The sequence below is a fragment of the Macrotis lagotis genome, chromosome X (assembly GCF_037893015.1).
Source record: "Macrotis lagotis isolate mMagLag1 chromosome X, bilby.v1.9.chrom.fasta, whole genome shotgun sequence".
In the NCBI taxonomy this organism is placed as follows: domain Eukaryota; kingdom Metazoa; phylum Chordata; class Mammalia; order Peramelemorphia; family Peramelidae; genus Macrotis; species Macrotis lagotis.
In genome coordinates, this window is record NC_133666.1 from 248,791,358 (window position 1) to 248,817,226 (window position 25,869).

The 25,869-nt window shown below is 34.8% G+C and overlaps 2 pseudogenes; one reads left to right on the top strand and one right to left on the bottom strand.

Annotated features, from left to right (window-relative positions):
• The first annotated feature begins 941 nt into the window (after positions 1-941).
• Positions 942-2,124, top strand: LOC141499005 (large ribosomal subunit protein uL3-like; annotated as a pseudogene).
• Positions 2,125-5,484: 3,360 nt separating this feature from the next.
• On the bottom strand, positions 5,485-6,214 carry LOC141500169 (small ubiquitin-related modifier 2 pseudogene; annotated as a pseudogene).
• Between the last annotated feature and the right edge of the window lie 19,655 nt (positions 6,215-25,869).

The following is a 25,869-nucleotide window of genomic DNA, read 5'->3' on the forward strand; positions in this document are numbered from 1 at the left end:
CACATTAATGCATTGATTGTCACATTAATGCACTGACAGTGGAGTTGTGAACTGATCTAACCAGTCTGGAGAGCAATATGGAACTATGCCCATACCCTTTGACCCAGCAATATCAATACTGGGCCTATAGCCAGAAGAAATAATAAAAAATGGGAAAATTCCCACATTTTTCCAAAGATTCACAGCAACTCTTTTTTGTAGTGACAAAGAAATGGAAATTGAGAGAATGTCCATGAATTGGGGAATAGCTGAACAAGTTATGGTATTTGAATGTTATGGAGTATTATTGTTCTATAAGAAACCATGAATTGTAGGACTCTAGAGAATGAGAAGCATGGAACAAATTACAGGAACTGATGCTGAAGGAAGGGAGCAGAACCAAGAGAACATTGTACAAATTATCAATAGCATTGTGAGTTGATCATCCTTCATGAATGCAACTCTTCTCAGCAGTTCAGACAGGAAGGACAATGCTGGGAGAACCTGTTAGGGACAATGCTATCCACATCCAGAGGAAGCAAAACATAAACCTACAGAATATGAACGAACACTATGTTCATTTTTTAAAATTTTCTCTTGTTTTTCTTTTCTATATAATGGTTTTCTTTCTTTTCCCTTAGTCCTAATTCCTCAAACTAAAAATGACTAATCTGTAAATATGTTAAATACAAATGTCTAAGTACAACACTCACCAGACTATTTGCCATTGAGGTGAGAAGAATGGGAAAGAAGGGTGGAAGGAAATTATGAAACTTATAAATATGCATATGTATATGGATGAATGATGAAAAACTTTCATAACATATAATTGGAAAAATAAAATAAAATATCAATTGAGAAAAAATAAATAAAGTCCATTTGTAATCTTAAAAAAAAGGAAAAAAGAGACCTCTCCCGGCTAGAGATGGTGGCAGCTGCAACCTAAGTAGTTCTTGACTCCTATGCATGTGTCTCTGGGCTTCCTGCCTCCAAAGAGAAGTAGCAGGCACTGAGGCAAGGTAAAGAGCTTCCCCAAAGATGGCCCCACCAAGTTCATCCACCTGACAACCTATCTGGGTTTTAAGGCAGACATTACCCACATCATTCAAGAAATGGACAGATCTGGCTCAAATATCAAAAAGAAGGAAGTGGTTGAGGTTGTCACATAGTGGAGATGTCCCCTATGGTCATTGTAGGCATTGTTGGCTAAGTAGAAACCCCATGAGCCTCCAGACCTTCAAAATCACCTTTATGGAGCTCATCAGTGATTAGTATAAGAGGTGATTCTACAAGAACCGACATAAATCCAAGAAGAAGGCCTTTACCCACACTGCAAGAAGTGGTAAGATGATGATGGTAAGAAGTAACTGGAGAAAGACTTCAACAGCATAAAGAAGTACTGCCAGGTGATCTAAGTCATTGCTCACACCTGCTCCCTCTGAGGCAGAAGAAACCTCATCCAAAGGATATCTAGATAAACAGAGGCAGCATATCTGTGAAACTAGTTTGGGCCTGTGAGAAGCTGGAGCAGCGGTTTCCCATGTCCACTGTGTTTGGGTAAGACAAGATGATTAATGTCATTGGAATGACCAAGGGCAAGGGTTACAAAGATGTTACCACCTGCTATCACAGAAAGAAACTGCCCTGAAATACCCAAAGTAACCTGTATAAGGTGGCATTATTGTAGCCTGGCATTCTGCTCATGTGATCTCTGTGACTCAGATTGGTCAGAAGGGTTACCAACATTGTACTGAGATCATCAAGAAGATTCAAAAGATTGTCCAGGGCTACCAGTTCAAAGATGGCAAGCTGATCAAAAACAACATATCCACTGGCTTTGATCTGACAAACAAGAGCACCTACCCTCTGGGAGGCTTTGTCCATTATGGTGAAGTGATCAATGACTTTATCATGCTGAAAGGTTGTGTCCTTGGGACCAAGAAGTATGTCCTCATACTGTGAAAATCTCTGCTGGTACAGACCAAATGTCACACCCTGGAGAAAATTAAGTTGAAGTATATTGATACCATCTCCAAATTTGGCCATGGTAGGTTCCAGACTGTGAAAGAGAAGAAAAATTTCATTGTATTTAAAAAGCACTGTGTTGCAAAGAATAAGTTGCCTAATGTTTCCAAATCAACTTGAAGCAGGTGGATTCTCAAAAAATGGAAATTATTTTCTTTTAACAATATCTGTTTTTGCAGTTGCTTTGTCTGAGATAAGGATTGCTATCCCTGCTTTTTTCATTTTAGCTGAAGCAAAATGTATTTTGCTCCTACCTTTTACCTTTACTCTATCTGTATCTCTGCTTCAAATGAGTTTTTTGTAAGCAGTATATTGTAGGATTCTGGTTTTTAATCCATGCTGCTATTCACTTATGTTTAAAGGGAGAGTTCATCCCATTCACATTCAAAGTTATTATTACTAACTCTTTATTGCCCTCCATGCTATCTTCCCTCTGTTTGTATTTCCCCCCTTTTTTCACTTTATCTATATTCCCCAGTATTTTGTTTCTGAATGCCACCACCTTCAGTGTGTTTGCCCTCCTATATCCAACCCCCTCCCCTTTTTTTCCCATTTTCCTTTGCCCCTTCTTCCTTCCCTTCCTTCTGTTAGTTTCCCTTTTCTTCCCCTTCCCCCTTTCCCCTTTTAATACGTGAAAGCTAAGATAAGTTTCTTAACTTAACAAGTGTATGTATGTTAACATTAAGCCAAATCTGATGAGAGTAAGATTCAGATGGTTCTCATCTCCTCCCTTCTTCCCCTCTATTGCAAAGGTCCTTTGGACCTCTTAATGTAATGAGATTTATCCCATTCAATCTCCTTTATCCTCCCATCTCCATACTATCCCCCTTTTTAAGGAGGTATTGTTTTTAAACCATTCTATCTGAATCACAGAAAAATCATGAATGTCCATCACTTCTGGTTAATTACATTCTCTCTAATAAAGTTACAATTCTCAAGAGTTAGGAGAATCTTTCTCTCAGGTGGAGATTTAGCCAACTTCATCTTATTGGATAGCAATTTTATCTTTACCTTTTTTTTTTAACCTTTTCATATGTCTCTTGAGTCTCCTGTTTGTTGTTCAAATTTTCTATTTAGCTCTGGTATTTTCATCAGGGAATGTTGGAAGTCTCCCATTTTGTTAAATGTCCATCTTTTTCCCTGGAAGAGAAGGCTCAATTTTCCTGGATTGTGGATTTTTGATTGCATTCCTAGCTCCCTTGCTCTTTGGAATATCTCATTCCAGGTCCTTTGATCCCTTAATATTGATGCAACCAGGTCCTTACTGTGGCTCCTTGGTATTTAACTTGTTTCTTTCTGGCTGCTTGCAGAATTTTCTCTTTTATTTGATAGTTCTGGAATTTGGTCACAATATTCCTTGGTGCTTTCATTTGCAGATCCCTTTCCAGAGGAGATCAACGTATTCTTTCAATAACTATTTTGCCCTCTGGATCCATGATATCACGGTAGCTTCCCATCACTAAAACCTGTAATATTAAGTCCAGGCTTTTTTTTTTTCCCTCTTGAATGTTTTCAGGAAGACTAATAATTCTTAAGTTGTCTCTCCTCGATCTATTCAAGGTCAGTGGTTTTGTTGATGAGGTATTTTCTTTTTTCTTTTTTTTCAAACTTTTGGTTTTGTTTAACAGAATCATGTTGTCTCATGAAGTCATTAGTTTCCACAGATTCCATTCTTTTTTTTTTAGAGAAGATTTTCTTCATTTACCTTTTGAAACTCCTTTTCTAATTGGTCAATTCAATGTTTTTTAGGTTTTTTTTATTTGCAAGGAAAATGGGATTAAGTGGCTTGCTCAGGGCCACACAGCTAGGTAATTATTAAGTGTCTGAGGCTGGATTTGAACTCAGGTACTCCTGACTCCAGGGCTGGTGCTCTATCCACTGTGCCACCTAGCCACCCCGGTCAATTCTATTTTTAAAGGAGTTTTCCATTTGCCCAAGTGTAGTTTTGAGAGAATTATTGTCTTTTTGCATTTGCCCAATTGAGGATCTGAGAGAATTATTCTTATTTTGTATTTGTCCAATTATATTTTCAAAGGATCTGTTTTCTTGTTGTGAGATGTTAATTTTCTCTTGCAATGTGTTAATTTTCTTTTGAGTTTCTTTTCCCAATTTTTCCAATTGATTTTTAAACTCCTTCCTGATTTCTTCAAGGAAGTCCTTCTGGGCTGGAGATCAATTCATATTCTCCTTGGAAATTCTAGATCTCCCTGCATTTAGATCTGTGCTTTCAAAGTAATTCTGAATGAGCCCCCTTTTTCTTGGCCTTTCTTCATTTTCCTAGGATCTTGTGTTGAAGGAGGGGCTAGCTCTCTGAAGTTTGCTTTTGAAAACCCTAGAGGCTTTGTTCACTTGGTTTCGTAACTCCAAGTGGGCCAGCCAGTAGGAGGTGCTGGTTGCTTTCTCTGGAGTGTTTTAGGCCCTCAGCAGCAGGATCTGAATTGTACTTGAACAATGTGGGCTGGGCCCTGGAGGAGGGGGTTAATCTCCCTTTCAGCTGAGGGAGCTCTGCTGCCCATACCTGTGCCTGAGCAGGTGGGAGGGGAGGCTGTTACTGTTTGTTCTGGGAAGAGGGCTCTTAGGGGCCTCAGCCAGTTGATGTCCAGTTGTGCTCTGTATCTCTGTGCTGGAACTCGCCCTCCAGCCCGGCTGGGACTCCCCAGACCTCTTCTCCCTCAGCTAAAGATTCTGTGGCTAGAGTTGGTTCTTGGACCTGCCACTCAACAAAGCCTCTGTGGCTAAGGCCAGTCCTCTGGCTTCACCTTGCCCCAGCTCTCTGCTCTCTGCTCCTGGTTCATCCATGGTCCCTTGAGACACACCTTGTTGGTAGGTGTTCTTCTCCTAGGTTCTCTTTCTGTGTTTTTGTTGACTGAATTTCTGTTAAGAGGTTTCTTTCATGTTATTTTTGAGGGGAAACCAGGAGATTTTAGTGCCTGTCTTTTCTCTGCCATCTTGGCCAGAAGTCCTCTCTAATTCAGAAACTATTTTCAAAGAACAAAAAAAGAAAAAAAGAAACAGAAACAAGAGATCACAAGTTCAAGGATAATGACTGGCAGTAGAAGACACTTCTTTAAGTATCTCCTTGAAGAAAAAGAGGACTGCTACCAAAAGAGCAAATAATTTCTGCCTGACTGGTCAGAAAATGTAAATTTTGAGTTGCTGTTCAGATAGTAAAACCTGAGAGGCAAGAGAAATCTGTTCTGTAGTATCTCAACTCTCCTGTTCTGTTTATGAGTCACATTGGGTTCTTTCAAACAAGAAGTTTATTTAAACAACAAGATGTTTGACTTGGAAGAGAAAACTATCTAGGATCAATTTCTTTATAGTAATTTATCCCTACTGAGAGACAGAGATTGCCCTACATGTAACAGCTACATACAAAAAAAGTTATAAAATCGTCCTTGGTTTTACAATGATAAAAGAAAAACATTGAAATTATCCAATCAAACAAGGTATGCAAGGATTTTTTTTTGTGGGTTTTTTTTGTTGTTGTCAAACAGTGAGAGCAAAATAACTTACTGGAATATAAAGATAAAAGTTGAATGAGCATGCCACTAATGGAGAAAAGGGATATTTTCACAGAACCAGTTTGTTTTTCCCCTCCCCATCTCCATTTGATGTTGATCAAAACATACCATCGGCCATTTAGTTTAAAAAAAAAATACGCATTATGCCTGTGCATATACACCAGTTACTTTATGTACAATAAAGGAATGGGGGAAGGGAATCAAAGAGAAAACTATACTGCAGTAGTCAGGATGTGGATGAACCAAATCTTGGTTTTCTAATTGTGAATGTATTGTTTTCCTTGGGAGCACAGTTCTGGAGTACAGTTGCAGGTTCTCTTTTTAGTAAACACCTCCTGTCTGCTGCTGGAATACATCAATTGTATCTTCATCCTCCATTTCCAACTGTGCAGGTGTGTCCGTTTCATTGATTGGTTGCCCATCAAATCAGAATCTCATCTGCCTCATTGACAAACCCTGTCGTTCACAATAGGCTTTCATTAGTTTACTAAGTGGTGTGTGCCTCTTAAATCTTAAATTGCACCACTGAACCATCCTGCCCTGCCACCTTCAAATTAATGTGGTCGTTGTTTTCAGTCTTGACTCCTTCCTTCGGCTTCTCGTCGGCCATGGCGAGTCCGGGGTCTCCTCAGCCGCCGCTTCACAAAAGAGGCACCAGGAGGGTCCGCTCCAAGGGAACGGGGGGGGGGGGGGGGGGGGGGGGGGGGGAGGAGCAGCAGCGGCGGGAGCAGGAGCGGCGGCGGGAGGAGGAGGATGGTGGTGATGGTGAGGAGGAGGAAGAGGAGGAGGAGGAGGCCGAGGAGGAGCCATTGGGTTCTTTCTATCCTTCACTCTTTTTAATTCTACCCTACCCCCCCACAGAAACAAAACAATGTACATTAGGAATAATGATTTTCTGCTTCATGTTTAAAATATTGCCGATGCATGTGTATTTTTTTTGCATTTTAACATTTATTTTGTAATAGAGGAAATAAATAATTGGTCTATACCTTTAAATTATATTTTTCAATTAGTATCATTTTAAGAAGAGATGTTGTTAATCACCTTTGGGGAGAACATAGATGTTAGCCAAGCTTAAACTTTGTTTTAGAGATTTTCTCTGGAATTTTAATCTAAAACTTGTGGCATACTGAGGTTTTTGTAGCTTGTTCTTTGTTTTTGAAGAGATCCATGACATCGAGCATATTATGCCATGACATGCAAGTGAATTGGATTTAAGTTGGGGGGCAGGGGTACAAAGTCACCAGTCTCATTTTCTCCTCCAGAGCCATCTGGGTCCAGGAGCCAGATATGGATCAGGATGACTGGAGATGGCCCTGGATTTAGTGGAAGTCCTTGGTTTTTTTAAGCCTAAGTTTTTTAATGGGTCTCTGTTTGAATGACACAACAGCCATTTGGTAATTAAGGCAGGAAAGAAAGAAATGAGGCAAAGAATGATGCACATCATGTGTCTAACGTCAAGAACCTCAGAGAACCTCTAATTCAATATTTTTATTTTACAGATAAGGAAACTGAGACCCAAAGAGGTTAAATGACTTGCCTAGGATTGACTTCATAGTATAAACCACTCTCTTGAGGGAATTTAGATCTCTCTTTCCCCCAAAGGGGAGGACACTGGGAGAACACAAAGGCCAGTTATTGAGATTTTAAATTCCCCTTTTTTCCTAAAACTGAAGAAAACTAGAGGAAGATGATGCACGTGAAATTGAAAGGTTTTTATTAAGCAGGGAAAATAATATCCCTAAGTTATATTCAGCCTGTGCTGGCTAATGGATGGGAAAAGTTTATATACCTTTTAAAGGAAGGTAAGGAATTGGGGGGGAAAGGCTTAGAAATGAATGAGTTGGGGGGCCCTAGTCCCAAGGGGAGGGAGAGTGAAGAATTCCAGGTGTCAGGATTATGGCCCTTTGATACACAAATCTGAAGACATTCTTGGTGATGAGTTTATAGTTCAAGGCATAGGGGGAAGATATCTCTAAAAACAGCATAACTCCAAGAGCCCTGTAACCAAACTTAGAGGAAACTCTAAAGATAAGATTGCCTACAAAAATCCCATAAAACAGAATATATCCATAGTTTCAAAATCTGTAGTCCAGAATGTCTTTGAAGATCAGGATGTCTCTTGAAGGTTCTTAAACTACCAAAAGATTCAGGGTCTGCTTCAAAACTGTCATGAGCTTAATTAGCTTCAGATTTTCTGATTTTCTGTATAGTATGTCCAGTTAGGTTTACTCTCTTAGTCACTGCAAAGGATTGTTGGTATGTCAAGCAATTATACTTTTTAGTCAACATAGCCAGTCTTCAAGCAGCTTTTCTTGGTTTCCTGTATAATTGGGGAATTCAAGCAAGGCTAGACAGTAGTATACTCATTTACAGGTGTACTCATACAGTATTAAGTGACAGTAATCAAACCAAGTCAACAAGTCAACAATCATTTAATGACTAGTCTGAGTCAAAACACTGTACTGAGCACTGGTTGTATAATGAAAGCAAAAAGTAGCCCCTATTCTTAAGGATCTCACAGTCTAATGGTAGAGACAACATGGGAGCAAACAACTATGTACAAACAAGATATAGAGAAGATGAATTTGAAGTTATCCCAGAGGAAAGAGCAAAGTTATCAGGAACTAAAAAAGGTTTGTTGCAGAAGGTGAGTCTTTAACTGATACATAAAGGAAGCCAGAGAGACCAATAGGTAAAGATGAGGAGGGAGAAAATTCTAGATACTTGAACTTATCCTCTAACTAGAAAGATGGTCTTTCCCCTTACTGTACCTTGCTGCTCCTTCACCCTTTCAATGAAAATTCAATTCTATATAGTTTTTAAAAGTATTTATTTTAACTATTTTTTATGCTTTCTTTTTTAATATATACTTCAATACTTCAGAAGACTTTCCCCTTAATCTATATGAATATTTATGACTTAGTAAACAAATCTTTAGCAGCTTTAATACTTTTTATAATACTCTTTGAAGTGCTAAATCCCTGCTAATGATATATATATATATATAGATGTTTACTACATAGAAATTTATTACTGCATATAAATATATCAATGAATCAATGTTGTCAAATACTGACCTATAGAAATTCATCAGATTGCGCTAATCCGATTCCATCTCCTGTCAATTCTGTCTCCACAATCTCTCACACATGCTCCCTTATTTCCACTTGCATGACTTGGGTTTAAACCTTTATCATCTCTCTCCCTGACAAGTGAAAGAGTTTACTAGCTGGTCTCAAGTCTCTCTTTTCACCAGTGTGCCTTCCACAGAGCTGACCCAAAGCAGGTCAGACCATTCTATTCCTCTTCTCAAAAATTCCTTGACGCCTAGGAGTTTTATTCTTTTGGTTTAATTTTGTTTTAATCTTTATCTTTCTATAACTTAGCAAACAGGAATTTCCATTTCTCTTCTTAAAAGGAGGTTTAATTTTTTGTCTTTCCATCACTTTAGAACATAGTAGCTTAATAAATGTTTGTTGATTGATTGATTATTCAAGTTCATGTGCAAATAAAGTAAATTTGCATATATATATATTCACAATGTCTTTTAATAAGCCTATATATTATCCTATACCAAAAGGGCCCAAGAGTTAAGGGGACAGTGTAACCAGTTTAATAAAAGATAATTGTTATTCATTGTTTATAGATAAGGATCAACTGAGTGAAGTACAATTCTTGGGTGATGACTCACAAATTCTTTTTTCATTATGTGACCCTTTTACAGGAACGATCATAGAATCATAGGTTTATAGTTAGAAAGAACCTTAGAGACCATTATGTCCAAACTTCTCTTTGTATAGATGGGGAAATGTAGGAACAGAGTGGTTAAGAGTCCTGGTAATATTACTTGTTGCAGACATAAGTAGATAAGGTACAATCAATGATTCTTTTTATTTTGGGGAAACAAGGTCATACTTAAAAAGAAATACAGATAAAAATATATGAAGTATTCAGCACTGCCCCCAACCCTTCTTTAGCTGAAGATTTTCTTGGATTGCTCTTGAGTAAGCCACTAGGTGGCACTCTACCCTTAAGCTACCTGCTCTACCATTCTTCTGATGGATGAACAAGGACCAGACATTGTAATCTCCCAATCATCCTGCACATGTGCAAATAAATACTTCTGAACCTATCCAGACCTTTCAAGCTTTATACTTGTATGACTTGTTGTTATTTCTTCAATCTTGTTACAAAGATGGAGTCACTTTTTTGTTTAAATTAAATTTCATGTAAAAAGTACAATTAAAACATTAACCAAACCCCAAAGCCTTATGGTTCTCAGTAAGGTCTGCACTTTCAGTTCTCTTCCTCTCAGTTTTCTGGATTTTTTTTTTTTGCAGATGAACATTGAGGTATTTGTAGAGAACTTACTTATATCTACATTTGGTATTAAATTTCTCTTCCTGTGGAATGACTGCCTCAGCAAAAACAGATTTGAGTCACCAACTAAAGTTTTTGAAACTGAGGTCACAGGAGGAAAGAGAAATCAACAAACCATGCTTTAGCTGCCCTTGCCTCCCATGCATACCCCTGGCCAATGGTTTCCATGCTGATAAACCAAGGGAATGATCTCTGACTAGCAGCAATCTAGACTTCTCGCTCTGTTTTGTAGAGTTGTAGCTAAGGGTCTCAGCCAAGAAGAATGAATACTCACAGTTACAGAGCAAGTTCAAACCCTAGAAGGAGACCCAAGGACAAAGATATAGGAAACATTGTCTTTGATTTTTTTTAAATGATGTTAGATTCAGCCTTTTGTAATCTGAGAAAATTCATTTTTATGATAGCCAAACATATTTTTATGCTCTCTTTTATCTAAATACATAGCAAGTACAAGAAAGCTAAAAATTGCCTTCTGTTTACCTGGGAACAAGTGCTACATATAAATGCAGATAAATACATTCATATTCCTGTAATGATGATGATAATATGACTAACCACACTATATGGATCCACTGGAAAAACAAGTTATATAGCTCCTTCAACTCATGGAATATTTTTCTAAGAGTCTAAAATGTCACTTTGATTCAGTAAGTATAAAATTCTTAACATATGCCAAGAAAAAATTGAGACTGAAAGTTTTGAGCTTGAACGCAGAGATCACATTGAAACAATGAATAATAAGTGATAACTAAAAATATCAAGTTCCAAAAGTCTGTGTATTTTTTAAGTTTTAACAATTGCTACAATTTGAAAGTTTAATTATTTTAATTTCTTTAGATATTATTAAGTGTGTGAATTTTTAAAAATAAATTTTAAAATTTTAATTTTAACAAGCCTGGGCTCTCTATTATTATGTACTGCATATCTAGCAGTTTCTAGATAATACTTTTTCAGACTGGTATATCGGTACATAAAGTCCTCTTGCTTTTCACCTCAGTCTTTTGATTTATCATCTCCATAAGATTTTTCCTTGTGGTGTTACAACAAAAAGGAACCCACCAAAAACTGTAGCATGTACATCAAAACTTCATTCCTTGGATAATATTAAAGCTTGGATTACATATGCTGTCCTACAAATGCAGTCTCTGAGCAGCAGCTGATGAAAAGTTTTTTTTAACAATATTCAAAGAATAAGAACAGCAAATAATATAGGACAGTGATTCTGTTAAATTTAATGAGAAACATCACTTTTTGAAACTGTAAATAATTGACTTGTCAATTTTTTGTAAACATGTAACATTTATGCTTTTGAAGTTGTTAAACCTTAAAATTGTACCATAACTTTTAGAACACCCTATACCTTTTTCTGCTTCAGACAAAATATATCGAGTATATAAATTTCCAGAAGAAAACTGTACTTGAATATGTGAAGAGACTTACCTGTATCTTGAAATCAAAACTGCTGAGAACAATGAAAACAGTCAACTAAAGCCACTGAAATAAAGTTGGTCATTTAGATTTTGAATTAGTATCCTAGCCAGTGTGATGAAACTACCAATATGAGAATTCAAGATTAATGTTTCTATCAATCTAAGAATTAGCAGGGTGGCACAGGATGCCAGGCTGACCTCACTTGAAATAATCACAATGACTACTTTTGTATGGGGTACAACAGAGCTGATAAAATTATATGTTCTGCAAAAAGGCAAGAAGCAATAGAAAAAATTTTAAAAATCCCAATATTTCAGTAACACTCCAAAATTCAATGCTCCAGCAATGTTTTGGTTCAGATGGCACTGATTAATAAAGTGAACAACTATGACTGTTTATAAAATGGACTGAAGATATGACTGCTTTTACTGTACTATGTTAAACTGGTAACCTATCCTTGCAGTTATAGACAAGATTTAATACTGCTTTTTTTTGGTAACAATACTCTTAGCCTTAAATTATACAATATATTTCAGATGAAAATAAATATGTCATTGGAAATAACTTCATTCTTTGGAATAAAAATAGAAGTTACTTAAATCTGAAGAGGAAAAAGCAGAAGAATCTGAAGGCATTGAAAAACTACATTTAACACAAATTCCAGAAGTTCTCCCTCATTTTCAAATGGATGGCCAATGTCTATATATCCCAAATGATTTTGAAGAAGTGATGGATATACTAACACTAGAATTCCAAAACCTTTCTTGAGTTTCATCACACAAATTTAAATAATAGAACAACTCTAAGCAAAAGAGTAATTTAAAAAAAGCTGTTATTCTTCCATTTTACTTGATAGTAAAAAAATGTCAAGATCTGAACACAAAAAAGATATATTATGCCTTTGACATAGCCAGGATGATAAGAGAATAGTTGGACCCATCTAGGAATACTTCTAAGGAGTGATATCAAATATTGCCATGATTGGGTTCACTTGAGGAAACTAATGATATTCACTTGAAGAAAGACTTTGAAAGATTGTATCAATAAATGGTCAAAACACACAGTAGAAAAGTTGAATGTTATTCTATATAAAGTAAATGAAAAGGAAATATTCAGGATGGAATCTTGAAAATAAAAATTTGTCAGAAATATTTGACATTTTAAAGTTTTTAACCCTTAACCAAAAGATGGAATGACTTATTCCTAAAATGTTTGTTACAATTCACTTTTAAATGCATCTGGTTTGGGGGATCTTTCCAGAAGGAAAATATTTACTGTTTGTGCGTATCCTTTTTCTAAGATGGGGTTATTGAAGTATTCTGTTTCTTCTTCTATTACTCTGAGAAATTTATATTTTTGTAAATATTCATCCATTTCACTAAGATCCTCAGCTTTATAGACATATAATTAGGCAAAATAACTCCTAATAATTGCATTAATGATAATGGAAAGTATTCTATATATGCTTAGCAGGATACAGCAGAAAGAGCTAGAAAAAGAAATCCCATTTAAAGTAACCTCAGACAATATAAAATACCCAGGAGTCTACCTGCCAAGGCAGACTCAAAAACTTTTTGAAAACAATTACAAAACACTTCTCACACAAATAAAATCAGATTTAAATAACTGGACAAGCACCAACTGCTCATGGATAGGTCGAGCTAATATAATAAAAATGACAATTCTACCAAAATTAAGCCACTTGTTTAGTGCCCTACCAGTCAAAATTCCCAAAAAATACTTTAATGGGTTAGAAAAAGTTGTAAGTAAATTTATATGGAGAAATAAAAAGTCAAGAATTTCCAGGGATTCAATGAAAAAAGTGCAAAAGAAGGTGGCTTAGCCTTACCAGATCTAAAATTATATTATAAAGTATCAGTCATCAAAACTGTCTGGTATTGACTAAGAAATAGAGTGGTGGATCAATGAAATGGACTAGGTGTAATAGGAAATGATTATAGTAATCTACTGTTTGATAAACCTAAAGAGTCCAGCTATTGGTATAAAAACTTTCTGTTCAATAAAAATCATTGGGAAAATTAGAAGTTAGTATGGAGAAACTTGGATTAGACCAACATCTCACACCCTATAACAAAGATAGGATCAAAATGGATACTGGATTTTGACCAAAAAAAACCCCAATATTATAAGAAAACTAGAAGATCAAGGAGTAGTTTACCTGTTAAATCTATGGAAAGGGAAGCAGTTTATGACCAAGGAAGAGATGGAGAACCTCATTAAAAACAAACTAGATAATTTTGGTTACATTAAATTAAAAAGCTTTTGCATAGACAAAACCACTGTAACCAAGATCAAAAGAAATGTAGTAAATTGGGAAACAATTTTTACAACTAGTATTTCTGACAAAGGACTCATTTCTAAAATATACAGAGAACTGAGTCAAATTTTCAAAAAGACAAGCCATTCCCCAATTGACAAATGGTCAAAGGATATGCAAAGGCAATTTATAGATGAGGAAATCAAAGTGATTCATAGTCATATGAAAAATTGCTCTAAATCATTGCTTATTAGAGAAATGCAAATTAAAGCATCTCTGAGGCACCACCTCACGCCTCTCACACTGGCCAATATGACCAGAAAGGACACTGATCAATGTTGACAGGAATGTGGGAAATCTGGGACACTAATACATTGTTGGTGGAGCTGTGAACTCATCCTTTCTGGAGAGTAATTTGGAATTTTGCCCAAAGAGCAACAAAAATGTGCATATCCTTTGATCCAGCAATACCATTACTGTGTTTATACCTTGAAGAGATTATGAAAAAGAGTGAAAACATCACTTGCATAAAAACATTCACATCAGCCCTGTTTGTGGTGGCAAAGAATTGAAAATTAAGAGAATGTCCTTCAATTGGGGAATGGCTTAACAAACTGTGGTATATGTATATCATGGAATGCTATTGTTCTATTAGAAACCAGGATGGATGGGAATTCAGGAAAGCCTGGAGGGATTTGCATGAACTTATGCTGAGCAAGATAAGCAGAACCCTAACAGCAACATAGGGGTGATGATGAACCTTGATGGACTTGCTCATTCCATCAGTGCAACAATCAGGGACAATTTTGGGCTATCTGCAATGGAGAATATCATCTGTGTACAGAGAAAGAATTGTGGAGTTTGAACAAAGACCAAAGACTATTACCTTCAATTTAGGGGAAAAAACCTGTTATCTTATTATGTAATTTTGCTATCTCTTATACTTTATTTTTCTTCCTTAAGGATATGATTTCTCTCTCATCACATTCAACTTAGATCAATGTTTACCATGGGAACAATGTAAAGACTAACAGCCTGCCGTCTGTTGGGGATGGAGAGGGGGGAGAAGCAAGATTAGGGGGAAAATTGTAAAACTCAAAATAAATAAAATCTTTCTTTAAAAATGATAATGAGGGGAAGCTTGGTGGCACAGTGTATAGAGCACCAGCCCTGGAGTTAGGAGTACCTGAGTTCAAATATGGCCTCAGACACTTAATAATTACCTAGCTGTGTGGCCTTGGGCAAGCCACTTAAGCCTTGCAAAAACTAAAAAAAAATGATAATGGAAAGTAAAAGTAAAAAATATTAAGGTGATATATTCAAAATTATTCAAAGATCAAAATAAATACTTCAACAATAAAAATTATATTATAATGTTAACTTAAACAAAAAAATGTATACTATAGATGCTTGAGAAACAAAGAAATCAGAGTAGAGAAAAATCTTGGGAAAAGATGTGGAAAGTTTATGGTCATTAAAATGGTTCCAAGAAATCCAACACAATGAAAGTTAGATCAAGAGAAAGACAGAAAACTTGTGTACCACTGAAAAATAAACAATAAAATGGTTACTTCAAAGGAAATGATTGAAATTCTAGCTTCGTAGCAAAACTAGAAAGCAGAAAGTATGAATAAGATCTACAATTACTGATGTAAGCATTTCAGAGTTATATATACTTCATTAACAAAGCATTTTACCAGTTTCCTCTCTGCCTCAAATCTATGCCCATCATTCTTAATAAAAGGCAATACACTTTTTTTTAACCAAAGGATGAGGACACCAGTGACCCTTCCAAAAAGTTTTACTTCATAGAAAATATTCACAATATTATTGCTCAAGAAATCTAGAAACATCTATTAAAAACCTAAATATATATTGGTTAAAGAGCAAAAATATGTGCTAACAATCTCTAGCTCTGAAAAGAATAATTATTATTTTGTAGATTATTAAACAAAGAATGCAAAAGTTTTATAATATTTACATCACCCTATCTCAAATCTTTTGACTCAATTCTATACTCATTATTTAGTTAAATACTGAAAATAAATAAAATGGATTCAAGCATAATGAGAATGACAGTTTTTAATGCCTATGTGGAAAAATCAGATATCTTACTTCACCCCAGATCTTATTGAAAAGGTTTCAATTTTATTCTCATTATAGCTATTACTAGCTCTTGACTTTAGATAGATATTACTTATTTTTTAAAAAATAAAATGCCTTCTAATATTTTTAAAAGGAATGGACACTGTATTTTGCAAAAAAAAAATTTTGCATCTATTGGTAAAATCATATATTTTTTGTTGTTCTTATTATTGATAGAAGCAATTATACTTATAGTTTATCTAATATTTATTGAACTTTGATCTGGTATAAATCTTACCCAGTCAAAGTATATGATCATAGTAATATATTGCTGCAGTATCCATGCTAGTATTTTATTTAAAATTTTTTCATCAATATTCATTATGAAAATTGTTTTATGGTTTTTTCTCTGTTTTTGCTATTCCTGGTTTAAGTTACAAAATCATATTTGTATCACAGAAGAAATTTGATGGGATTCCTTCTTTGCCTATTTTTTCTAATAGTCTATATAGTTTATATAGCACTTTAAAAACTCCCTCTCAGTTTTTTTTTAAAAAACAAAATAAAGAATTTTTTTTAACCAAAAGATGGAATTAATTGTTCCTTGAATGTTTGGTAAAGAGCTCTAGAATTTGACTATAATATTTCTGAGAGTTTTTATTTCAGGATCTCTTTTAGGAGGTGATCAGTATATTCTTTCAATTTCTATTTTACTCTCTGGGGACCTTTCCTGAAGGAGTATACTTACTGTTTATTCATATCCTTTTTTCTAAAATAGGGTTATTGAAGTATTCTGTTTTCTTTTCCATTAATCTGAGAAATTTATATTTTTGTAAATATTCATCCATTTCACTCAGTTTGTCAGCTTTTTTTGGCATATAACTAGGCAAATATTGCTTTAATTTTATCTTATTTAATTGTTCATTCATCCCTTTCATTTTTGAAACTGGTAATTTCATTTTCTTCTTTTTTTAAAATCAAATTGATCAATAATTTTTCAAATTTATTGGTTTTATCACAAAATCAGCCCTTATATTTGTTAATTCAATTTAAAAAATTTCCCTTTTATTAATCTCCTTTGATTGTCAGGATTCCTAATTTGATGTTTAATTGGGAATTTTAAATTTATTTTGCATGCTTAATTCATTAATCTGCTCTTTCTTGCTTTTATTATTTAAGCATTTAGAGATTAAAGTTTTCCCGAGTACTTCTTTGACTGTATCCCACAAATTTTAGCATGTTATTTCATTGTTGTCATATCTTTAATGAAATTATTAATTGTTTTTATGATTTGTTCTTTGGCCCACTATTTCTTTAGAATTAGAATATTTGGTTTTCAATTAATTCTTAATCTATGCTTCTTATACCCTATATTAAATGTAGTTTTGTTGCATTATGGTCCAAAAACATGGTACTTTTTTCTGCATTTTTTAAGGTTTTCATAACTGATCAATTTTTGTATAGGCTCCATGTACAGCTAAGAAAAAAAGTATATTCCTTTCTATTCCAAATTTTCTTCAGAGGTTTTTCATTTCTAACTTTTAAAAATTTCTATGCATCTCATTTATTATGTGATCAAATTGATGTGGCTTTGAAAGGGGTAAATTGATGTTCCTTACAAATGTTGTTTTAACTATTGCTTCCTGTAACTCCCTTAACTTTTCTTTTAAGAATTTAGATTCTATATCATTTGGTGCATATATGTTTAGTATTGATATTACTTCATTTTCTATAGTACCTTTTAGCAAAATGTATTTTCTCTGGTTATCGCATTTAGTGAGCTATTTTTGGTTTTACTTTAATTGTGAGTTCATAATGAACACTTCTGCCTTTTTTATTTTACTTCAGCTTGAGCATGCTGGATTCTGTCCAGCTCCCCCTTTTTTTTTTTAGGTTTTTGCAAGGCAAACAGGGTTAAGTGACTTGCCCAAGGCCACACAGCTAGGTAATTGTTAAGTGGCTGAGACCAGATTTGAACCCAGGTACTCCTGACTCCAGGGCCAGTGCTCTATCCACTGCACCACCTAGCCACCCCTGTGTGTGTCTTTCCATTTCATACATGTTTCTTGTAAACAACATATTGTTGGGGGACAGCTAAGTGGAGCAGTGGATAGAGCACTGACCTTGGAGTCAAGAGGACCTAAGTTCAAATTTGATCTCAGACACTTAATAATTGCCTAGCTGTGTGACCTTGAGAAAGTCACTTGACTCCTTTGCCTTAAGTAAATAAAAATTTTAAAAATCCCTATATTGTTGGATTATGACTTCTAATTCATTCCACTATCCTCTTCTGCTTTATAGAGGAGTTCATTTCATTCACATTCACAGTTATGGCTACTAACTGTGTATTCCCTCCATACTAATTGCTTATACTTATCCTACTCTTTTTTTTTTTACCCTGTTCCTCAAATGTCTAGTTTGCTTCTGACCCCTCTTTCCCTTAATCTACCCTCTCTCCTACCAATCACTCAACCTTTATATTAGACCCTTTCCCTCCTATTTTTAACTGTTGAGTAAGATAGATTTCTATATTCAACTCTCTCTCTCTCTCTCTCTCTCTCTCTCTCTCTCTCTCTCTCTCCTACCTTTGAACCAATTGAGAGTAAGGTTTAACTGTTGCCTAATTCCCTTCCCCATTTTCTTCTCCACTATGTAAAAACTCTGCTTTCACCAACTCTTTTAATGTGAGATAATTTCCCACCTTCTTCCTCTCCTTTTCCCCTTTGTCCAGTGCATTCTTCATTCTCATCTTTCTATTCCTTTTTTTGAGATCAGTCCAACATAAAAGACCTACACCTATGTCTTCTGTCTATGTAGACTGCTTCTAACTGTTCTAATAATAATATAGTTCTTAGGAGTTACATGTATCAACTTCTGTTATAGGAATGTAAATAATTATTAAATGTCTTATGAAATCTCTTTCAAATTTACCTTGTTTATACTTTTCTTGAGTCATGTTTCTGAATGTCAAATTTTTTTATTCATCTCTAGTCTTTTCATCAGAAATGCTTGAAAATTATTTCATTAAATTTCCATTTTTCCCCATGAAGGATTATCAATTTTAATGGGAAAGTTAATCTTGGTTATAATCTTAGATACGTTGTCTTCTGGAATATTATATTCCAAACCCTCTTCTTTTTTATACTGGTAGTTGTGTGATTCTGGTTAGATTCAATGTTACTTGATTGCTTAAAGTATTCTCTCCTTGACCTTAGAACTCTGGAATTTGACTATAATATTCCCAGGAGTTTTTATTTTAGGATCCCTTTAAGGAGGTGATTGGTATATTCTTTCAATTTCTATTTTACTCTCTGGTTCTAAGATATTGGGACAATTTTTAAATATAATTTCTTGAAATGTGTTGACTACAAACTTTTTTTTTGAATCTTTCAGATAGAACAATCACTCTTCATTTATCTCTCCTGACTTTATTTTTTAGGCCAATTGTTTTTCTAATGAAATATTTCATGTTTTCTTCTATTTTTTCATTCTTTTGGTTTTGTTTTATTGTTTCTTGATGTCTGATGGAGTCAATGGCCTCCACTTTCCCAGTTCTAATTTTTAAGAAATTATTTTCTTCAGTGAAGTTTTGTACCTCTCTTACCATTGACCAATTCTGTTTTTTAATTCTCTTTTTGTAATTTCTGGCATTGTTCTCATTATTTTGCCAGTTTTTCTTCTACTGTTCTTATTTGATTTTTAAATAACCGTATTTTTTGGTCTCTTTTTTCTTTAACTCTTCTGAGTATTATAGTTTAAGTTATGTAAAATCTGCAATATTCTTTGAGACTTTGCTGAGTTTATATCTTGAACTTCACCTTAGTAGTTTTTACAATCTATTACTTGACTTTCAATTTTATGTTAAAATCATACTGTGTTTGCCTCTGAGGAACCCCACTGTCCCAAGATTCAACTGGTATTTTTCACAGCTAGTTCTGAAAATTTGTCAGTTTTCAGTTTTCCAGAGTTGTGATACAGGGAGAGGTTTGTTCATTGCTCTCCTGGTCTGCATTCTGGTCAGGATGCAGGAAGGGCTTCTGCTTTCTTATGACTGCTAGTACAGCATTCCTCTCCAACATGGAAGGGCAACCAAGTCCCTTCTTCCCTTGGTACCACAAGCACTCCTGTATGCCCTGGAACTGCAAGCCAAAATTGGTTAATGGGCAATGGAATTGCCAAACAGTTTCTGGACCTGTATCAAGAGCCTACTTGGGTCCTCTTTAAACACTTTCTGACCAGGTGTCCAATCCTTTTACCTATTCTGGTCTGTGAGGGGTCCCAGGACAGTTGCTGCTATTGCTATTTCCTCCAAGACCCATAAATGATATCTCTGTTTCATTATATTCCTGGCCAGTTCCTTCCCCAGTGCCACTGACCTTTTAAGTTGTCCTGGACAGGAAACATATCTTACTTTTTAACCTCTGCTCTAGCACTTCCTATACATTAACACTATTGACAAGTTTTGTCATTTCTATTTATATAACAATTCTCATAAATGTCCTCCTCTGCAATCACACAAGTACACCTTGGTACAGTGTACTCTACTCAGTGGCCAAAGTGATTTTTCCCAAAACATAGCTCTGATCATCTCACCCTATATTCAATAAACACCAGTGACTCCTTATTACCTTGAGGATCAAATATGAAATCCTCTATTTAACTTTTTCAGCTTGGCCCTTTTCTTCTTTTCCAACCTTCTTACCTTTTGCTTCCTTCCATATACAATACAATCTTATGATACTGGCCTTATAATTCTTGTTCCTGGCCACAACATTTCATTTCCTGACCTTTCACTATCTATCACCTATGCCTGGAATATTTCCCTCCTCACCTCTGCCTCTTGATTTCTCTGACTTCCTTCAAAAATTCAGTTCAAATCCTGGTTTTGAGGGTCTTTCCATGACCCCTCCTCCATGACTAGAGACATTATCTTTTATTTATACCATCTATATCTTGTAATCTCCATTTCACTCAGAGATTCAGTTTTTTGTCTATAAAACGAGAATGATAATAACACCTGTACTGAATGGTTATAAACTGAAGAAATGCAGGGAATCATACTGGTATGAGGAATACTAATTGTTATTTTTTTCTTGTTCTTAAACTCTTAAAAGAAGTTCAGATCAGAGCCTTACTGGAACAAGTAACTACTTTTATTATTTATTATATATTATATGTCATACATATTATTAGACATCACCAATCATTATTTATTCTTTTAGAGTTCTGCAGACTGTTACATAGGTAGATAAAACAACCACTTTTTGAAATTGCATCAAAGTGGGCGGCTAGGTGGTGCAGTGGGTAAAGCACCGGCCCTGGAGTCAGGAGTACCTGGGTTCAAATCTGATCTCAGACACTTAATAATTACCTAGCTGTGTGGTCTTGGGCAAGCCACTTAACCCCGTTTGCCTTGCAAAAACCTAAAAAAAAAATTGCATCAAAGTGTTAGAATATTAGGTGATCTTCTATTGCCTTACTGATAACATATCATTCCAGTTATAAATAGGACAATTGAATAATTCTTATTATTACTATCATTTATATCATTGTTCTTATATTTTATTATTTTTGCTAATCAATAAATCAACAAGCATTTATTAAGCAATTAATATGGGTCAATCACTGGCTAAGCACTAGGGATTCAAAGAAAGGGGAAAAAAATCAGTGCCTGCCCTCAAGGAACTTACAATCTAATAGGGGAGACAATGTGCAAAAAAAAGATAGGAAGTTTGAATGTGGTCTCAGATATTTGATAGTTACTACCTGCATGATCTTGGGCAAGTCACTTAATTTCCCAATGATTCAGGCAACTCTTTAAACAATTAGCTGCTAAATATGATCTAATGAGGATGATTTAAAGATCCAAGTTTGTAGTAATTCTGATTTTGAAAGTTCTGTCACAAAAAAGTTCCATCTGTATCACTTTCTGGTGATTCTGATCCTCTCACTTAACATAACCATGCCCATCTCAAGCCATTTCATAAATCTTAAAATAGCAAGGACTGTTACGTATCTCCCTAGGTCCCTGGAACCTGGTATAGTGCTACACATGTAGAAGATACTTAAAAAAGGTTAATGATGATGATGCCTTAATGTGAAAAATAGAGAAAAACTGGCAATCTTATCATAAAGTGACCTTCATAAGATAATAATTTTCTTATATAATTTCAGAGATAGAAGTGCCAGGCTGCATCTATTTGTTAAGGTTAATGGAATGTGCCTACATTCATTAGGAGAAAATAGGCCAGAAATTATAGTCTGGAATAGTTAGCAAAATAATTCACATTTTGTCTTCTAACTCTGTTAGTGCTTTTCTACTATATAATCCAATGTCTAAATAGCAATTTGATGTTAGTTGAATGAGGAAATTTTATTTTTGAAATAATTTGTACATATTTATAGAAATACAGAAAATGTGCTCAAGATTTGATTAATTTAGAAAGTGAAGAATGCATGAAGGTTATTTTCCATTTATAATTGGAATCAATGCTCAAACAACCATTTGTGACACATTTGCATATACAGTTATCTTATTGTCCCAAAGGATATATTCTTCTTCATTCATGTGCAACTACTGTTAAGGTTAATGAAAAGTGCCTGCATTCATTAGGAGAAAAGAGACTAAAAATTAGATTCTGAATGGGTTAGTGAATAGGCTCCTAGTTTGTCTTATGTGAATGGTAATTCCATCTCTGGGCACCAGAGGTAGTTGTTTTCACAGAAAATATACAAAGTAATTCTACATATTGATTCTCTTTCCTAATTACATGCATGTCATAATCTTATGAGTTATTGATCTTACAAATTATTTTTCTCCTCTCTTTTAGCTTTTAATTTAAAAAATATTTGTTAAATACATAATTCAATATTATTCAATTTCTATCTGTACTGTTTTTAATGAGGCTAGTTAAGTCTTTAATTGCTGTGGCAAATATAACTATTCTAGACTATATAGTACAAAAATAGTACAGATGAAAAGTAAACATGGTATGGTTTGAAAAACCTGAAATCATATTCTGACTCCTTTAATTACCAGTTGTGCAATCCTATGTACTCTCTAAGATTATAAACTATAGAGATTATATATATAGAGTCCCGTATTTTTCTGTTAATCTTGAGACTCACTTTCTGTTGGCCATTTCTAGGGAATAAAGAGCAGGAAAAAAATGCTTTAGTTAAACTGGAACTCCCTCCCCATTATGAGAGCAGACAACCCTAGATCAATAAGGGGAGTAGAGCAAGACCCTAGAAAGTCTGTATGAAGTAGTGGTTGGAGAGTTAGACCTGAGCTGGAAAGACCTGGGTTCAAGTCCAATCTCTGACATAAACTGGCAATGTTACCTTAGTCAAATCTCTTAACCTCTCATTGACCCAGGCAACTCACTAAATTGTTAGTTGCAAATGTGACTCTTGATCTTAATAAGAAAGATTTAAAGATCCAAGTTTGTAGTAATTTTGATGTTGAAAAGTGCTGTTACAAAACATGTGAATGTCTTGTGATTATGCTTCCAGTTAGAATGAGAAAATTAACAATGAGGGTTGTGAGAGAATTTGAAACTTGCATTTAGGAGACCCTCCCGTATCTATGCTGTGAGCAAAGTTACACAAAGAAACTCCAAAGCAAGGTCTACTACAGGTTTCTGAGAAATAAGGTCAGGTCTGAATAATGAAATTAATAAAGGAACACATTTAGAGGCAGGAGAGGATTGCTGTTTCCTCCATCTGTTTTAACATCAGTGCTCCAGGGGTGGCTAGGTGGTGCAGTGAATAGAGCACAGGCCCTGGAGTCAGGAGTACCTGAGTTCAAATCCAGCCTCAGACACTTAATAATTACCTAGCTGTGTGGCCTTGGGCAAGCCACTTAACCCCATTTGCCTTGCAAAAACCTTAAAAAAAAACAACTTTACATCAGTGCTCCAGCTACATGATTAAACATCCACAATAAAAACACTTAAACTTTTGCTACTTTGCCCCTTACATTTTTTTTACTTTTCCAGTCTCACCAGAGGCAGTTTGTCACAGCTATTGTTTCAGGAGTGGGTTGAAATTAAAGGAAAAATGAAAGAGAGAGAGAGAGAGAGAGAGAGAGAGAGAGAGAGAGAGAAGAGAAGAGAAGAGAAGAGAAGAGAAGAGAAGAGAAGAGAAGAGAAGAGAAGAGAAGAGAAGAGAAGAGAAGAGAAGAGAAGAGAAGAGAAGAGAAGAGAAGAGAAGAGAAGAGAGGAGAGGAGAGAGAGATGGAAAGAGAAGTTAATTAAATCAAATTTGATTGTAGAAGCAGAGGAAATGTGTCTAGAGAAAATAAAGTTGTTTAAGACTATTAGCCTTCCAATTCAATTAAAATTATATGCTTGTGTATTGATATTAGTATTTGGCAATGCTTATCTGTTAGAGACATTTTCAAAGATGAAATACATAAAATTTCATTACAGATTAGCATTAGAAGAAACATGTTTGCAATTGATTTTGATGATAGGGGACACTCAGTTTGAACCTCCTGTAAGTGAAATGTTAAAATCCTCCAAAGAATTCCATTCTTTTCATTAGTAGACCCAAATTTCATTTAAAATGTACATTTTAATAGTGTACATTTAAAATTGTTATATGTGGACTTTCATCAAGAAACAAATCAGACTATCCTAAGAATATTTCAAAATGAAACAGAAAGGAGAGCAACAAGCTTATAAAGAATGAGGAAGATTGTAAAATAGGCTATACATAAGAAACCCTGTCACATGCAAAATGATTTAAAGAACCACATATTAATATTATCTATATTCCATTTTATTTCTATTTATTTTATTAAATATTCCCCAATTATATTTTTTAGGATTTTGGGGGGTGAGGCTCACAGGGGACCCCAATAATTACTGTTGAATATTTACTCTTCTGTTCTTCAAAAGTAATCCCCTAAATCATCTGTATCCTATCCCCTTCAATTTCTTTTACTTATCTTTTTTCCTGTTCTCCTTTCTTCACTCCCAAATTATTTTTTCATAATATTTCTATTTTTCCCTATTACTCGAGTTCAGTATTTTCCAATCTGGGGAACAAAGAGGGATTTTGGAGCAAGTGAAAGCATACCCTGAATCAACACATGCATAAATCATTCCTAAGTGTCTTTATTACCCTCAAAAATCTACAATATAATTCAGTGAAGAAACATCTATTATATATGGAATAAATATTTTCTCTATATAATGATGAGAATTCTAAGAAAAACTAACAAAAAGTTCTTTAAGGCTTACAAAGGACTTTACAGATCTCATTCTAGCCTCAAAACAACCCTGGGCAGTAGATACTTTAAGTATCATTTATAAATACTTTATAGATGAAGAAAGAGGTTTAGAGCACATCATTGTAACCATGAATCCACAGCTAAGAAATGTCAGAGGTGGGATTCATGACTCTAAATCTAGCCCTCCATCCTTTTGCTCCTCACTATCCTACATTACACTGCACTGTAAGAGTAGACAGAAGAGCACAATTTTTCAAATGTTTGTAGATGGGGCTGTCATTTTAAAAATACGACTTTGAATTTAGAAACTCTTCTAAAGAAATTAGTATTTTATTAAGTAGGAATTAATAAATAATAACAGTAATAGCTAGCATTTACATAGTACTTTAAGGTTTGTATTTTACAAATACTCATTTAATTTTCACAACAACCCTGGGAAATAAGTAATATTATTATTCCCATTTTACAGATGAAGAAATTGAGCCAGATATACATTTACATTTTACATTTAAGTGTATGAGGTAGGATTTGAACACAGCTCTTCCTAACTCCTAGCCTCCTCCTCTGTTATCCATTGTACCACTTAGCTAGTAATAGGATAGTTCCCATTACAATAGTTTTTAACTAAAAAAAAAAAGTTTGTGTAACAATGAATGTCATTTAACTCCTTTGGGAATCAGTTCCATAAGAAAATTGATTTGTAAAGGTCCTTGCTTAGAGATCAAAGACTCTAGCTCCCTTATTTTAGAGATAAGGAAACAAGATATTCCAACCCCAAGCTCATCATAAGTAATATCTGACTGAAGTAAGATTCAAACCCATACATTCCTGGCTTGGGGTCCAGTGCTGTATCTACTATACCACACCACTCCTAATGTTTCCTCATCTGTAGGTCCCCTCCAGCTCTGTCTGTGTTCTTTGGGATC